The following is a 14,326-nucleotide window of genomic DNA, read 5'->3' as shown; positions in this document are numbered from 1 at the left end:
CCCCCCCAGTTACCTTTCAGGGTCGCCCACTTCCTCAGCTCCGTCCCCCTTTCCCACTGCTCCCCCAGTTCCTCCTTCTCCTGTTGCCCACCCCCCACCTCAGGCATTTACAGGAAGACATTTTGGAGCTACGATCTCTCCTCAGACCCCCCTCCCGGCTACTGCGAGATCCCGCCTGCAGGTTCGGTTCGGCTTGATCAGGCCCGACCCCTACCTGAGGCAGGGTTAGTGTAACGGCTACAAGCCTAGAACTGCAGACAGCGACGGCCCCGCGCTCCTTCTCCACCTCCCTCCCTAGCAGCCGGGACAGGGGTCGCGGCCCCTTTAAATGGCAGCGCCGCTCACAGCGCCCAGCGCTCTGCAGCAGGCGGGCGGGCGGCGCCAGCAACCAACCCCATTGGCTGGCTCGAGGAGGGGGCTCGCGAGACAGCGCCGGCCCCCGGCGCGAGACTCCCAGCCCAGTGGCCGCCTGGAAATTGCGGAGTGGAGCACAGTCGTTGGAGATGGAGCTTGAGCCCCCGCCCGGGGCCCCGTTAGTTGAGGAGGAAAAGATAGCCTCTGGAGCCTTCAAGCCTGCCCCCGGGAGAGGCGGCACCCCCTTTCCACCGAAGGGCCGAGTACACTAACCCACAAAAAGCAGATCTACGCACCTGCTTCCCTTACCTGGTTCAAGAGTCTGGCCCCTTCACACCCGTGCCCGCCCTACCTCCTGGAGCCCACTCTACCCGTGATCCCCTCCTCTCATTCAAATGGTTCCCGGACCCCTCCCCCTCCCCGTGTCTCTCTTCGCTTCCCACTCGTGTTCAACCCCCCGGCGTCCGCCCCCCTCAACAGTCCCTACCTACGCCATGCAGCAGGCGCCTGCCAAGATTACCCTCCCCCCAACCCCACCTCTCCGGGGCCCGCCCCCTGGGCGACTGTTGGGGTAATGAGTGACAGCGGAGGGGGGAGGCAGGGACCCAGCCCTCACGTGCCCCTCCTCCCCTTGTCTGCAACCTCGGGCCCCCTAACCATTCTGAGAGTCACAGTTGTGGGGTGTCTTAAGCTGGGTCTCCAGCCACCCAGGGCGGGTTAAATGGCTCTGGCTCAGTGACAACGCCTTTGCAGTAACCGTTACTGCCTGATGACCCCAAAACCAGTCCTGCAAAGACACTCCCCCCACTCCCTCAACGGTCTTAGGGTAAGTTCTGGGATCTTCTCCCTGAGTCTTCCTGCAGGAGCTCTCTGCGTTCTCTCTTCAGTAGTTTTTCTCACCAAGGCCAATAGCTCTTCCCCCTTTCTATGTCTGTCTCTCTCCCTCCCTCTCTCTCTCTGTCCTTGTCTCTTTCCTCGCTCTCTCTCTCTCCTTGGCGCGCACTCTCTCTCCCGATCTCTTTTTGTCTCCGTCTCTGTCTCTGCCTCTCATATGCACGAGCACGCACGCGCGCGCGCACACGCTCCCCCTCCTGGAAGGTCCTTAGCGTGTGGGTGTGGCTGAGGTTGAGGCTAGAGAAGTGGGGTGGGGGGAGGGGGCACTAGCGTTAGGCCTACTGGCTTTAAAAAAATGTGTGCCTGGATTCATTCTCAGTCCCCAATATAGTTGGAGCACTTTACAGTCCCCGCTCCCCACTTTCCCCCTCCAACCCCTAAGGGCTGGAGAGCATTTAGTATCTGAGATCGTAGAGAAGGCTCAGACTGGAAGGGAGTCCTGCCGCAGACTTAGGAACGCTGTAGGTTTGGTGTCCATTGCCTACTCTAGCCTGCCTCTTTGCTCTGGGCCTTTCTTCTTTCCCACACTAAGCCTCTCCTAGCCTTACGGTCCTCGGGAGTTTTAGCCCTCCTTGTCTCATTCACTTTCCCAGAAGCCTTATCCTTCCTGTCTTCCCACATGGCCTTGAGGTTATTATCTTTGCTCTCTCCTATATACCGAGATAAAAGCAAGAGTTTTCCCCTTTAGGTTTCCCAAACCCAGCTTTCTCTTTATCTTAACGAGTATTCTGTGTACCCGTCTCCCACCATCTGCTTATTTCTATGTCCTTGTACCTCCCTTTGCATTTTCAATTTGTTCCATCTCAGTTGGGCCACCTCTTTCTTTTACCTTGCCTGCCCTTCTCAGAGCACATGCGTGGATCCTTGACTGCTCTGGTTGTGGAGAATGCCTGGTTTCCGGGGCGGGGAGCGGGTAATGGTGTATTATTAATTCAGAGGCAGTGTGGTGGTGGAGTAAAAGTGTGTGGTTCTAGGGACAGACCAGGATTCTAATCTCAGCTCTGCCTGCATTTTAGCCAGTTGACTTTGGACAAGTCACTTGTCAAGTCACCAGGTCTTAGTTTTCTCATCTTTAAAACAGAGATAAGAAAACCATCTAAATGTCCAATAATAGGGGATTGTTAAATCAATTTTGGTTATATTCATACAATGGATGTGGTCCTTAACAACTACATTAAAAAAAACTAATGACGCAGAGCACGGAGGATTTTTAGAGCGATGAAACTATTGTGTATGATACTATAATGATGGATGCATGTTATTATACATTTGTCAAAACTCGTAGAATGTACAACACCAAAAGGGAACTCTCATGTAAACTGTGGGCTTTGAATGATAATGATGAGTCAGTGTAGGTTCACCAAATGTAGCAAATGTATCACTCTGGTGAGGCATGTTGATAGTCAAGGGAGGCTGTGCATGGTGGGGGGGGGGGGGGCAGGGGGTATGTGGGAACTCTCTGTACTTACAGCTCAGTTTTTCTGTAAACCTAAAACTGCTCTAAAAAATAAAGTCTGCTAAAAAACTGACACACAAAAATGCTCCTAATATAATGTTACTTTTTTTGGTTTTTTGCAGGGAAAGATTTGCCCTGAGCTAACATCTGTTGCCAGTCTTCCTCTTTTTTTCCCCCCAAAGCCCCAGTGCATGGTTGTGTATCCTACATGTAAGTCATTCTAGTTCTTCCATGTGAGCTGCCGCCACAGCATGGCAACTGACAGACGGGTGGTGTGTTTCTGCAACCCAGAAACAAAACTAGGCCACTGAAGCAGTGAGCACCGAACTTTAACCACTAGGCCATCAGGGCTGGTTCATATTGCATTTTTTTAAAAAGGAGTTAAAATATGATACTAACTTTGTGGAGAAATTCTATGTACACATATGCATAGAAAAAGACTGGAAGGAAATACTGGAGATAATAATACCTCATAGGGATGCTGTTACCATTAAGTGAGATGTATACTTGCCTGACATATAGCAGGTGTTTAATAGATACTGGTTACTATTATCATAAAAGAAATATATCTGACTTCATGCATGGTCTGGGACTTCACAGCCTGGAGCCTTCATATCCTGAAAATACATGATTTATTTTTTGTCTTCGACTAAGCCAAGAGTGCCCACAGTTGATAGGTTTGCATATGTATCAGCCACAGATGAAAGGCTCTAACATAGAATGGGCTGGTAATGGGGGGATGGAGTGTTAAGTAAGAGTTTTGGCCTGCAATTCAACATTCTTGTTTTCAGCCTTGTTATAGTTATGGCGACGTAGTCTTCAGTTCCGTTCCTTGTTATTCACTGTTTATAAAGCACTCCCAAAGTGCTGTAACCACTATAAGACATGTAAAAACTCAGTCCCTGTCCTCGTAAGAGTTCTTTCATTTTAATTATATATATATTTTTCTGATTACAAAAATTTAAATATTCACTATAACAATTTTGGAAAGCATAGAAAGTCTGAAGAAGAAAGCAATAATCACTCATATCCTATTATACCTGGAGATAACCACTGCTCTTTTTGATGTATGTCCTTCCAGTCCTTTTTTTGCATATTTTTTGCAAAATTGGAATTATCTTCTACAATATGTTTGTAACCATCGTAGGCCAATTCATACTGACCCTCTTGTATCCTATTATATCACTAACAATGTTGTATCAAAAGTTGTTTTGTAGGGGTAATCAGTAAAAACTGCAAGTCGTGTAGGTGGAGCATGCTCAGAAGATGGAAACCTTGTCCTCAGATGATCTCGAGCTGCCTAGGAACCAAAAGTTCCCCAACTACAGAACTTAATGTAAAGAAAAAGCGGAATGGGGAACCTAATAACAAGCGAGGGGTCCCTTGGTTTGTAGCATATCGGACTTATAAGACTGTTACACTTTCACCCTCCAATAAGATTCCACCAAGTTAGCATTTTGTATAACTACTCCCACTCCCAGATCCTTAAAAGTTTGGCCCTGCTTCAGCTCTAGCAGACAGATTTGAACCTTGCCTCCTGTCTGCTTGCTGGTTGGCCACGCAATAAAGCTCGCTCTTCTCTCAAAGGCCAGTGCTGTAGTATTGGCTTCCATTCACATTGGGCAGCTAGCCCTTGCTCAGTAACAAATTTGGCGACCACAAAGGGACTTCTGGTCTTTTGACTGTCAGCTTGAAGCTTGGTGGCCCCTCAGTGGAGCGCTGGCCCTCATTGTCAGCCTTCACTGGCTGCCTGGACTGCTTTAGTCTAGAGGTTCGACTTTTGGGATGCTGCTTCCCCACCAAAGCACCACCAGCTCTTTGGCACTACTTTCTCTTTTGAGAAAAGAAATCGCTTCTGGATCAAGACATCTCTGGGTGAGTAACATTAAGAAAGTGACTATCCCTTACCTTGTCTCTCTGGTGTGATCCCCTGGAAATATAAGTTTGACTTGTATTCTAGGGAATCCTGGAGAACTGAGTCCAGAATCTTGGGCCTGGACCTGGGATAATTAGAGACAGGATAAAAGGTTCACTCACGATTTGCTCCTGGTAATCTGGTTCTGAGTTGTCCCGGTTGGTAATCTGGCTAGCATTCCGATCTATGTTATAGGTAGAATTGTATTGTGTATTATTGTGTATTAATGTTGTTTATCTAAATTGAATTGGCTGTTTGGGGACTGGGTTTCTTGGTGACCATAACAAACTCCCTTTAGGAATTAACTTTATGAGGGTCTTCTGACTCCATCCTTTGGGACGTTCCCAGGTGACTAGGGACTTTATGGAGGTGTTGGGGCATCTGTCTGTGACATGTAATGGTCTCATAGGGAACCTCCCCTGCCGAAGAATATACTTTACAGAACCTTCATTGTTCACGGCAAAGCAGTCAGCAGCAGCAGCTCACCCAGGGCTCACTTGCCTGAACTTTGTTGGTGTTGGGACACATACAGGAAACAACTGACCCCTTCGTCATTCTTGGGGGAGTTATTCCTGCAAGCACCACGCTATCAGAATGTAAACACCATCCCCAGAAAGACCTTGGTTGTTGATGCCACCTAGGAAAAAGCCCCCTTAAAATGGGAAATGTAAATGGCATACCTAATTGTAGCCCATTGGGCTGCATTCTTCAAAATCGAGTGATGTTCAGTAATAAGCCCATGAAGAAAAAGAGAATGATTTTCTTTTCTAACATGGCCTGGCCCCAGTACTCATTGGGGTCAAATGAGGTGTGGCCTGAGAACGGGTCTTTGAACTATGATGCCATCTTGCAATTAGACCTATTCTGTAAAAGAGAAGAGATCCCCTATGTGCAATCTTTTATGTCTTTATATCAAAATCAGAATTTGCAAAAGAGATGTAAGATCCTGATTCAGAGGGAGGATCCGCAGAGAAAACCTGTCTTTCCAGAATCAAAATCAGAGGACGACCCTGTCCTTCCTCATTTGCTATCTCCTGTAGCGCCTCCGCCATATGCTGGGAGCATGGTTGGAGAGGACCAAGAAGGGCACAATGAACCCCTTGAAGCTTCTGGCTCAGCTTTGTGCCCCCCTTTACCCTATAGGCTGAAAGGAATGGTCTCCCCTTCTCATAGCTGTCATGGGGAATGTTCCACCCCAGGAAGGGCAATTCCCGTTAAGGCGAGTCCCTGCGGGTCTCAATGACCAAGGCCAGCCCAGAGGGTTTTTGTATGTACATTCCCCCTTTTCGACTTAGGACTTATACAATTGGAAAAACAGCATGCCTGCCTACCGAGATGATCCCCAAAAGATGGAAAGTTTATTTATGTCCATCTTTGCTGCCCATAATCACAACTGGAGTGATATTCAGGCCCTCATGAATGCCCTCTTCACTCCAGAGGAACGTGGGATGGTAATGGACAAGGCTCATCAGGAGGCTTAGAGACTTCGTGAGTTACAAACTAACAATCCAATCAGTGTTCCAGCAGTACAGGCCATATCCGGGGTTGAGCCAGGCTGGGACCTCAATGACCCTGGAGGTCAGGCACGGTTAAATCATTACAAAGCATGCTTAATAATTGGGATGCAGGAGGGCGTCCCAAAACTGGAGAGCCTAAATAAGGTCCAGGGGGTATAACAGGGACCAAAAGAAAACACTTAGACCTTCCTAGAGAGAGTCTTTGAGGCTTACACAAAGTACACTGATATCGACCTGGAACATCCAGATAACATGAGGCTAATCAATGACTTTTATTAGCCAAAGTACCCCTGACATAAGGAAAAAATTACAAAGACTGGAAGGGGGATTAGGGATGCCCATGTCTCAGCTTGTTGAGATTGCCTTTAAAAATGTTTAACAGCTGAGACCAGATACAAGAAAAACAGAAACAATGGGAAATGCAACAACAGGCTGCCCTGCTTGCCACAGCAATTAGTGGCAATCAACCAGAATCACAACCACCTGCAGGAAGAGGCGGAAAACCATGGATAAGACCCCCAGGGCCCTCTTCTTCCAATTGTCCTGGGTACCTGACTCTGGGACCTGGGCAATGCACCTATTGTAAACAGGAAGACCATTGGAAAAGGAAATGTCCCAACCATTCTCGGAAGTTGAGAGAGGAAACCAGTGTGCCTGACCAGATGCCCCAATTTACAGATAGTGACCAAGAATGATGGAACCCCAGGGGCTCCTCTAAATTCTGCTAGCATTATTGACATTTACCCAAAGGAACCCTGGGTGACAATTGCCATGGGAAGAAAACTTATAGACTTTCTAATTCATACAAGAGCTACTTATTCTGTTCTAAACCCCAGACAGGCCCCCTTTCCCTCAAGACCACATCCATTACTGGTCTATCTGGGGAAGTCTCTCATAAACCTTTCCTACAGCCCCTTGAGTGTCACACAGGGAAAACATAGCTTTCTGTATATGTCCAACTGTCCGTTCCATTGTTGGGACGAGATGTACTAACAAAGTTAAATGCCCAATTGACTTTTTCGCCAGAGAAAGTAGATATTAAAGTCCTCTCAGAACACGCCTGCATCCTCCAAGCTGTGCTGTTGCAATTGGAAGACGAGCCTCGATTAGAGTGCCCTGAAGAAGTTCTATGAAAGGTAAGAGCGGTTGTTTGGGCTGACAGGAGGCCAGAAGAGCCAAGATGGCTGATCCAGTAATGGTAAAACCCTGCCCAGGCACCAAGATTTCAAATTTGAAACAATACCCTTTAAAGAAGCATGCAAAAGAAGGTATAAAGCCCCTGATAGCTACCTTTCTTAAATGCCAATTAATCCGACCATGTCAATCCCCATATAACACTCCCATCCTTCCCATACAAAAACCCAGGACCAGAGACTATCGTTTTATACAGGATTTGAAAGCCATTAACGAAATTGTAGAGGATATACATCCGATGGTGCTGAATCCTTATACTCTGCTTACAACTTTATCTGGAGACTTTTGCTGGTTTACACTTCTAGACTTAAAAGATACCTTTTTCTGCGTACTCCTAACCCCTGCGTCTCAGGAACTATTTGCCTTTGAATGGGACAATCCAGAGACTAGTGTAAAACAATATTGCTGGATGGTACTCCCACAAGGATTCAAAAATGCCCCCACCATCTTTGGGGAAGACCTAGCCAAGGACTTAAGGGATCTCCAGTTAAATGAGGGAGTCTTACTCCAATATGTAGATGGCATACTGATTGCCAGTGAAACTAAGGAAGCTTCAGACCAAAACACAATCCTTACTTTAAACTTTCTGGCAGAACAGGGATATAGAGTCTTCAAGGGGAAGGCACAAATTTTTCAACCAACTGTAAAATATTTAGGATTTGAGTTATCAAGAGACAAAGAAACTTATTACTGGACCAAAGGGAGGCACTTGCTAGGGTGGCTGTCCTCACCACCAGAAGACAATAGCAAGGATCTTTAGAAATGGCTGGGTTTTGTCATATTTGGATTCCTAATTTTGGACTTACGGCCAAACCCGTATATGAAGCTCTTAAAGGAAATGACTATGAGCCATTAGACTGGACTACAGAATGCCGTAGGGCATTTCATACCATCAAGGAGAAACTTTTAACAGCCCCAGCACTTGGTCTCCTGGACATTAAAAAGCCATTTGATCTTTTTGTGCGTGAAAGACAAGGAGTAAATCTTGGAGTGCTAACTGAGAATTTAGGTGCCGCCAGAAGGCCAGTAGCTTATTCTTTTAAATATTTTTTTAGGGGCTGGCCCCGTGGCTGAGTGGTTAAGTTCACGCACTCCGCTGCAGGCGACCCAGTGTTTCGTTGGTTCGAATCCTGGGCGCGGACATGGCACTGCTCATCAAACCACGCTGAGGCAGCGTCCCACATGCCACAACTAGAAGGACCCACAACAAAGAATATACCACTATGTACTGGGGGACTTTGGGGAGAAAAAGGAAAAAAATAAAAAAGAAATCTAAATATTTTTTTAAGATTGCCACCTGAGCTAACACCTGTTGCCAGTCTTCTTTTTTCTTCTTCTTCTTCCCCAAGCTCCCACCCCATACATAGTTGTATATTCTAGTTGTAGGTCGCTCTGGTTGTGCTATGTGGGACGCCACCTCAGCATGGCCTGATGAGCGGTGCCATGTCCGCGCCCAGGATCCGAACCGGTGAAACCCTGGGCCGCCAAAGGGGAGCACATGAACCTAACCACTCGGCCATGGGGCCGGCCCCCCAGTAGCTTATTTTTCAAAACAATTGGACATTGTAACTCAGGGGTGGCCAGGTTGCCTCTGGGCTGTGGCCGCAACCTGTGACCTTTTATAAGAGGCTGAAAAATTTACCCTGGGCCAGCCTACTATTGTGCACACTCCAAATTGTGTGCTACCTCTACTTGAACAAAAAGGTGGATATTGGCTTACTTTAGGAAGATTGGGCAAATATCAGGCCACACTACTGGATAACCCAAATGTAAAATTAAAGGCGGTATCTACCCTAAACCTGGCCACCCTGCTCCCCAGGACGACAGGAGAACCTGTCTACTATTGTATACAAATAATTGAAGAGATTTATTCTAGCAGAACTGACCTGACTGATCAGCCTTTGGAAAATCCAGACATGGAAATGTTTACTGACGAGAGCAGTTTCATGCATCATGGACTCTGGAAAGCCAGGTATGCAATAGTAACTCATCAGGAGGTCCTAGAAGCGAAAGCCCTCCCTCCAGGTACGTCTGCCCAGAAGGGAGAGCTCATAGCCCTAACAAGAGCCCTGTATCTTGGAGCTAAGAAAAAGGCAGCCATTTATATAGATTCTAAGTATGCCTTCTCTGTCATGCATGCACATGGGGCCATATGGAAAGAGAGAGGTCTGTTAACATCAGGAAGGAAAGAGATTAAACATGCAGAAGAGATACTGGCCTTATTAGAAGCTGTTATGATGTCAGAAGAAGTAGCCATAGTATATTGCCCAGGCCACCAAAAGACTGACAGTTATATAGTCAAAGGAAATAATTTCCCAATCAGGCTGCACAACGGGCAGCCAGAACCAAAACCACAATTCCTAAGGCCCTAGCACTCATTCCTAGTGTGGATCTGTCCCTGTTTAAGCCTCAGTATTCAGAAGTAGATCTAGACAGAGCAGATGAATGGGGATTTCGTGCTGACTCTCGAGACTTAGATGGTGATCAGTACCAAACAACCAAAGAAGGCTGGGTTTATAATGAACAGGGACTAGTGCTTATCCATGAGCATTTAATAGAAGGAATTATTACTCACCTACATCAAGCAACCCATTATGGGAGAGATGCAACTTATCATTGGTAACAAAAATTTGTTGTTGGTCCACAAATGCGAAGGACTATCCAAAAGGTAATACAAAATTGCCTAATTTGCACCAGAAACAATCACCATACTGGGCCACCTCCATTAATAAAAGGGGTACAAACCCAAGGGATAGAACCAGGAGATGATTGGCAAATTGACTTTACTGTTATGCCAAGAGCCATAGGAAGTTATAGGTATTTGTGGACACTTTCACAGGATGGGTTGATGCTTTTGCATGCAGGATGGAAAAGGCTTCCAAAGTTACAAAGGCCTTACTAAAAGAAGTCATCCCTCGTTTTGGGCTGCCTCTTTCAATTAAAAGTGACAATGGAGGAGCTTTCATAGCCAAGGGAACACAAGCGATGTCTGGGGCCCTTGGAATACAATGGAAGTTGCATCCTTCGTAGAGACCTCAGTCTACAGGAAAGACTGAAAAGATGAACCATACCTTAAAGAAAACAATTGCCAAAATATGTCAGGAAACCAATTTAACATGGGATAAGGTCTTGCCAGTTGCCACACTTAGGGTAAGAGTAGCCTCTAGAAGTAGGCTTCAACTGAGCCCCTATGAAATATTATATTGGAGACCCTTCCTTAAGACTAAGTATTCTTGCAGTCTTGAAAATGGTCATATTGTAAAAGAATTGGATGCTTTAAAATGTGTACAGTCTCTAGGTGCTACTTTATCTGCTATACATAAATATGCTTCTAGCCAATTAATGTTTCCTACAGACATTCCCCTGCACTGTATAAGTCCAGGTGATTGGGTCCTCCTCAAGGCTTGGAAGAATCCACACCATGAGGATCAACTACAATCTAAGTGGAATGGACCCTATGAAGTCCTTCTGGTTACATACTCTTCAGTTAAATTAAAAGGAGTTACACCTTGTATGCATCGCTCGTGAGTAAAAATTATACCCATTTCTAGTCAGGATTTCCCTCATCCCCTTTATCATTACCATACAGGTCACGCCCTTCACGGACAACAGGAGACAGAAGGACAAAATCATCCAAATACTAGATGGCCATGGAGGCCTAGGGCTGACTTTTCCACCCAAGAGTGTTCTTGTGAACCTTTAACTGATCTAAAGTTACTTTCAGAAACAAGAGAAAACAAATGATACAACTGAGGGGACTCTTGAATCTCCAGATAAATAATAAGCTATTCCTGTTCCTGTTACCAGCCTCTGCCTGATCCAGTGAGAGGCCAGAAGCAGCCAACAGCTGAAGGAGACAGCTTAACCCAAGATCCTGGGAGAGGCCTATATAAAATGTTCCCTACCTTCCTTTGCTGTGTTCTTTTGTTTGCCCTAGCCTCTCAGGCTTGGAAAGGTGATTCCTTAATAAGAATTTCACAGGCTCTTTCAAAATCTGGAAACCTTACTGACTGTTAGATCTGCCACCCAAAGCCCTGCTCAGCACCTGATCATAATGACCCTATAATAATGCCAGTAACCAATTTCTCAAGTGTGCCCAATTTCACAATGACCCATGACAAAAAACTTTAGAAGTAACTTATAGGGTCAGGTTGATCGACAGATCTCCTGTCCCCTGTTTTTTCTTTCTTTTTTTTTTAAAGATTTTATTTTTTTCCTTTTTCTCCCCAGAGCCCCCCGGTACATAGTTGAATATTCTTCATTGTGGGTCCTTCTAGTTGTGGCATGTGGGACGCCGCCTCAGCGTGGTTTGATGAGCAGTGCCATGTCTGCGCCCAGGATTCGAACCAACAAAACACTGGGCTGCCTGCAGCGGAGCGTGCGAACTTAACCACTCGGCCACGGGGCCAGCCCCTGTTTTCTCTTAACTGAGCCTAAATTTGGTCCTCTTCCTGTGTCCTCAGATCAAAAGAACGACCCTGATGACTACTATTGTCTAGGTGCCTTTTGGTTAGGATATTGTAAAAACTGTACCTATTTTTCCCAGCCTGTGTCCCTCCCATATCTAATATCTAAGTGTTTCAACCAAACTGACAAAAATCGAAACACTCCACTATGTATAAATATAAGACAAGAAAAAACATATTTTCAAGGGGCACTCACACCTCTGCCTATGTGCAGATTAAATGATTCCTCCAGGATGCTGCTGCACACTGACCTCTGGCTAGACCATGTCCTAGATAAAATCCCCAAAAATGGAAGCCTAAATTTTAACAATATGTCCAGCATCCTATGTGCCCCCTTAGGGTACACCTTTGTCTGTGGGTCCAAACAGCAACCCTGGGCCTATAAATGCCTTGATAGCTGGTGCACAGGAGGTACTTGTCTATTTGGATACTTAGGCACTCCTTTCTCTGTACATAACTCAAGCAAAGCCTGGCATTGGACTAGTTCCTTTAAACATTTTGCTAGAACTAAAAGATCTATATTAGATGGAAATTTAATCTGGGGAATGCCTGACAAATACTTGCCTGGAGGTCATCCCGATTCTGCTGGATGTTTCTTTGGACAAACTCTATTGCCCTGGTGGGGACTGGCAGCTCAAGAACGTATGATTAGAAATCTCTCTCTCACCTTAGGAATGTTAGCCAGAGAAACGGTCCAAGTCTTAGCCACCCAGCAAAAAGTATTAGATTCCTTGGCTAAAGTAGTATTAGATAACCAGGTTGCTCTAGATTACATCCTAGCTGAGCAAGGAGGTGTTTGCACCATAGCAAACTCTTCCTGTTGCATCTATATTAATACCTCTTCAGAGGTTAAAACTCATATAGATAAAATTAGACAACAGGCAACCTGGCTCCAACAAGGGTCACCCTAAGAACCTGGGTTTAATCTCATAAGAAATATCTTCTCATGGATCCCAGCAGGAATAAGGTCTATACTGGAAGGGTTACTTAAGTTGGGTATTGTTATTTTGTGTTTGTTAGGACTCATATTCCTTCTTGTCAAATTCTGTATTTGCTGTATGTCTTGTATTCTTAAACCCACACCCTCAAAGCATATGAGGATCATTCAATATAAAGTCCCGGACTCTGGGACCCCCAGATATTTGCAATTAAATGAGAAACAATTTCATTCTTCAAAGCCTAAATCTGCACCCCTAACCAGCAGGAAGTAGCTAGAACAGTTGCTGTCACTAATCCCTCAAGAACAAGGAATGGACAAAGAAAAGGGGGAATTTGTAACTATCATAGGCCAATTTGTACTGGCCTTCTTGTATCCTGTTGTATCAATGACAATGTTATATCAAAAGTTGTTCTACAGGGGTAACGAGCAAAAACTGTAAATCATGTAGCTGGAGCATGCTCAGAAGATGGAAACCTTGTCTTCAGATGACCTCAAGCTGCCTAGGAACCAAAACTTCCCCAACTACAGAACTCAATATAAAGAAAAAGAAGAATGAGGAACCTAATAAGAAGTGAGGGGTCCCTTGATGTGTAGTACATCAGACTTACAAGACTGTTACAGTTCCACCCTCCAATCAGATTCCACCAAGTTAGCATTTTGTATAACCACTCCCACTCCCAGCTCCTTAAATTCTGTCCTCACTTCAGCTCTGGGAGACAGAGTTGAGCCTTGCCTCCTGTCTCCTTGCTAGTCAGCCATGTAATAAAGCTTGCTCTTCTCTCAAAAGCCAGTGCTGCAGTATTAGCTTCTATGCACGTCAGGCAGTGAGCGTTCGCCCAGTAACGTGTTCTACAACATAACTGTAATGGCTCTAAGTTATTGCATCATTTGGACATACCATGCTTTATTTAACTAAGTACTGCTGGATGTCAAATTTTTATTTTTTCACCACAGGCAAGGCTACATATAACTTGATCAAACAAATGGAGGTACTATTTGGCAGTCATTTGATTAGAACGAGGTTCACTCTTTAGACCCAGTTCTTGAAACACATGGATTCTTATTTAATGTTTTATACCATTCTAAAATGCCCTGAAATGAAGAAAAGGAACTCTGTATTTAGGGAGATGTTGGGAAAATACTAACCTGTGAGCTCCTCAGCGATAGGGACCAGTTCTTACTCATCTCTATCTCTAGCATCTAGAATAGTCCCTGATAGATACTCAGTAAATGTTTATTGGGTGACTTGATGGACAAATGAATAAAGGAGAGAGAAGGGAAAAAAGCCCCAGTGAACTCAAATTGTAGTAATATTTCTATAAGACTTAATAAGGAAAGAGAGAAGAGTGAAACAATAGGGGAGCAAAGGCAGGCAGGCAAAGATAAGAAATCTTCATCTTTATCTTTAAAAAGAAAAATAACTGTAATGTAGTGAAAAGTCACCTATTCCTCCTTATCAGCAAGTCCAGTGGTGGCAGTCTGACTTAATAGTGTGATTCTAACTATACTTCACTCTTTAATATTCACTCTCTCCTGTCCAAACATCTCTCCGAACTTCGGAGGCAACATATCCCAATTAACTCTACAGGA

At 45.2% G+C, this 14,326-nt stretch overlaps 1 protein-coding gene across 4 annotated transcripts in view; it reads right to left on the bottom strand.

The window, feature by feature from the left end:
* ZMYM3 (zinc finger MYM-type containing 3) overlaps nucleotides 1–691 on the bottom strand; it is a 15,098-nt gene extending 14,407 nt beyond the window's left edge. For 2 of the 4 annotated variants that reach the window (XM_046673648.1, XM_046673650.1), the window contains exon 1: nucleotides 215–689. The gene's annotated coding sequence lies outside the window, so the exon portion shown is untranslated. Of the gene's footprint in view, nucleotides 1–214 lie in introns of all 4 variants that reach the window. The other 2 variants (XM_046673649.1, XM_046673647.1) reach the window with 2 other exon arrangements.
* Nucleotides 692–14,326: the final 13,635 nt, after the last annotated feature.

The sequence above is a fragment of the Equus quagga genome, chromosome 10 (assembly GCF_021613505.1).
Source record: "Equus quagga isolate Etosha38 chromosome 10, UCLA_HA_Equagga_1.0, whole genome shotgun sequence".
Lineage (NCBI taxonomy): Eukaryota > Metazoa > Chordata > Mammalia > Perissodactyla > Equidae > Equus > Equus quagga.
Note: the sequence above shows the minus strand (reverse complement) of the source record. Positions and strands in the feature narration are given on the sequence as shown.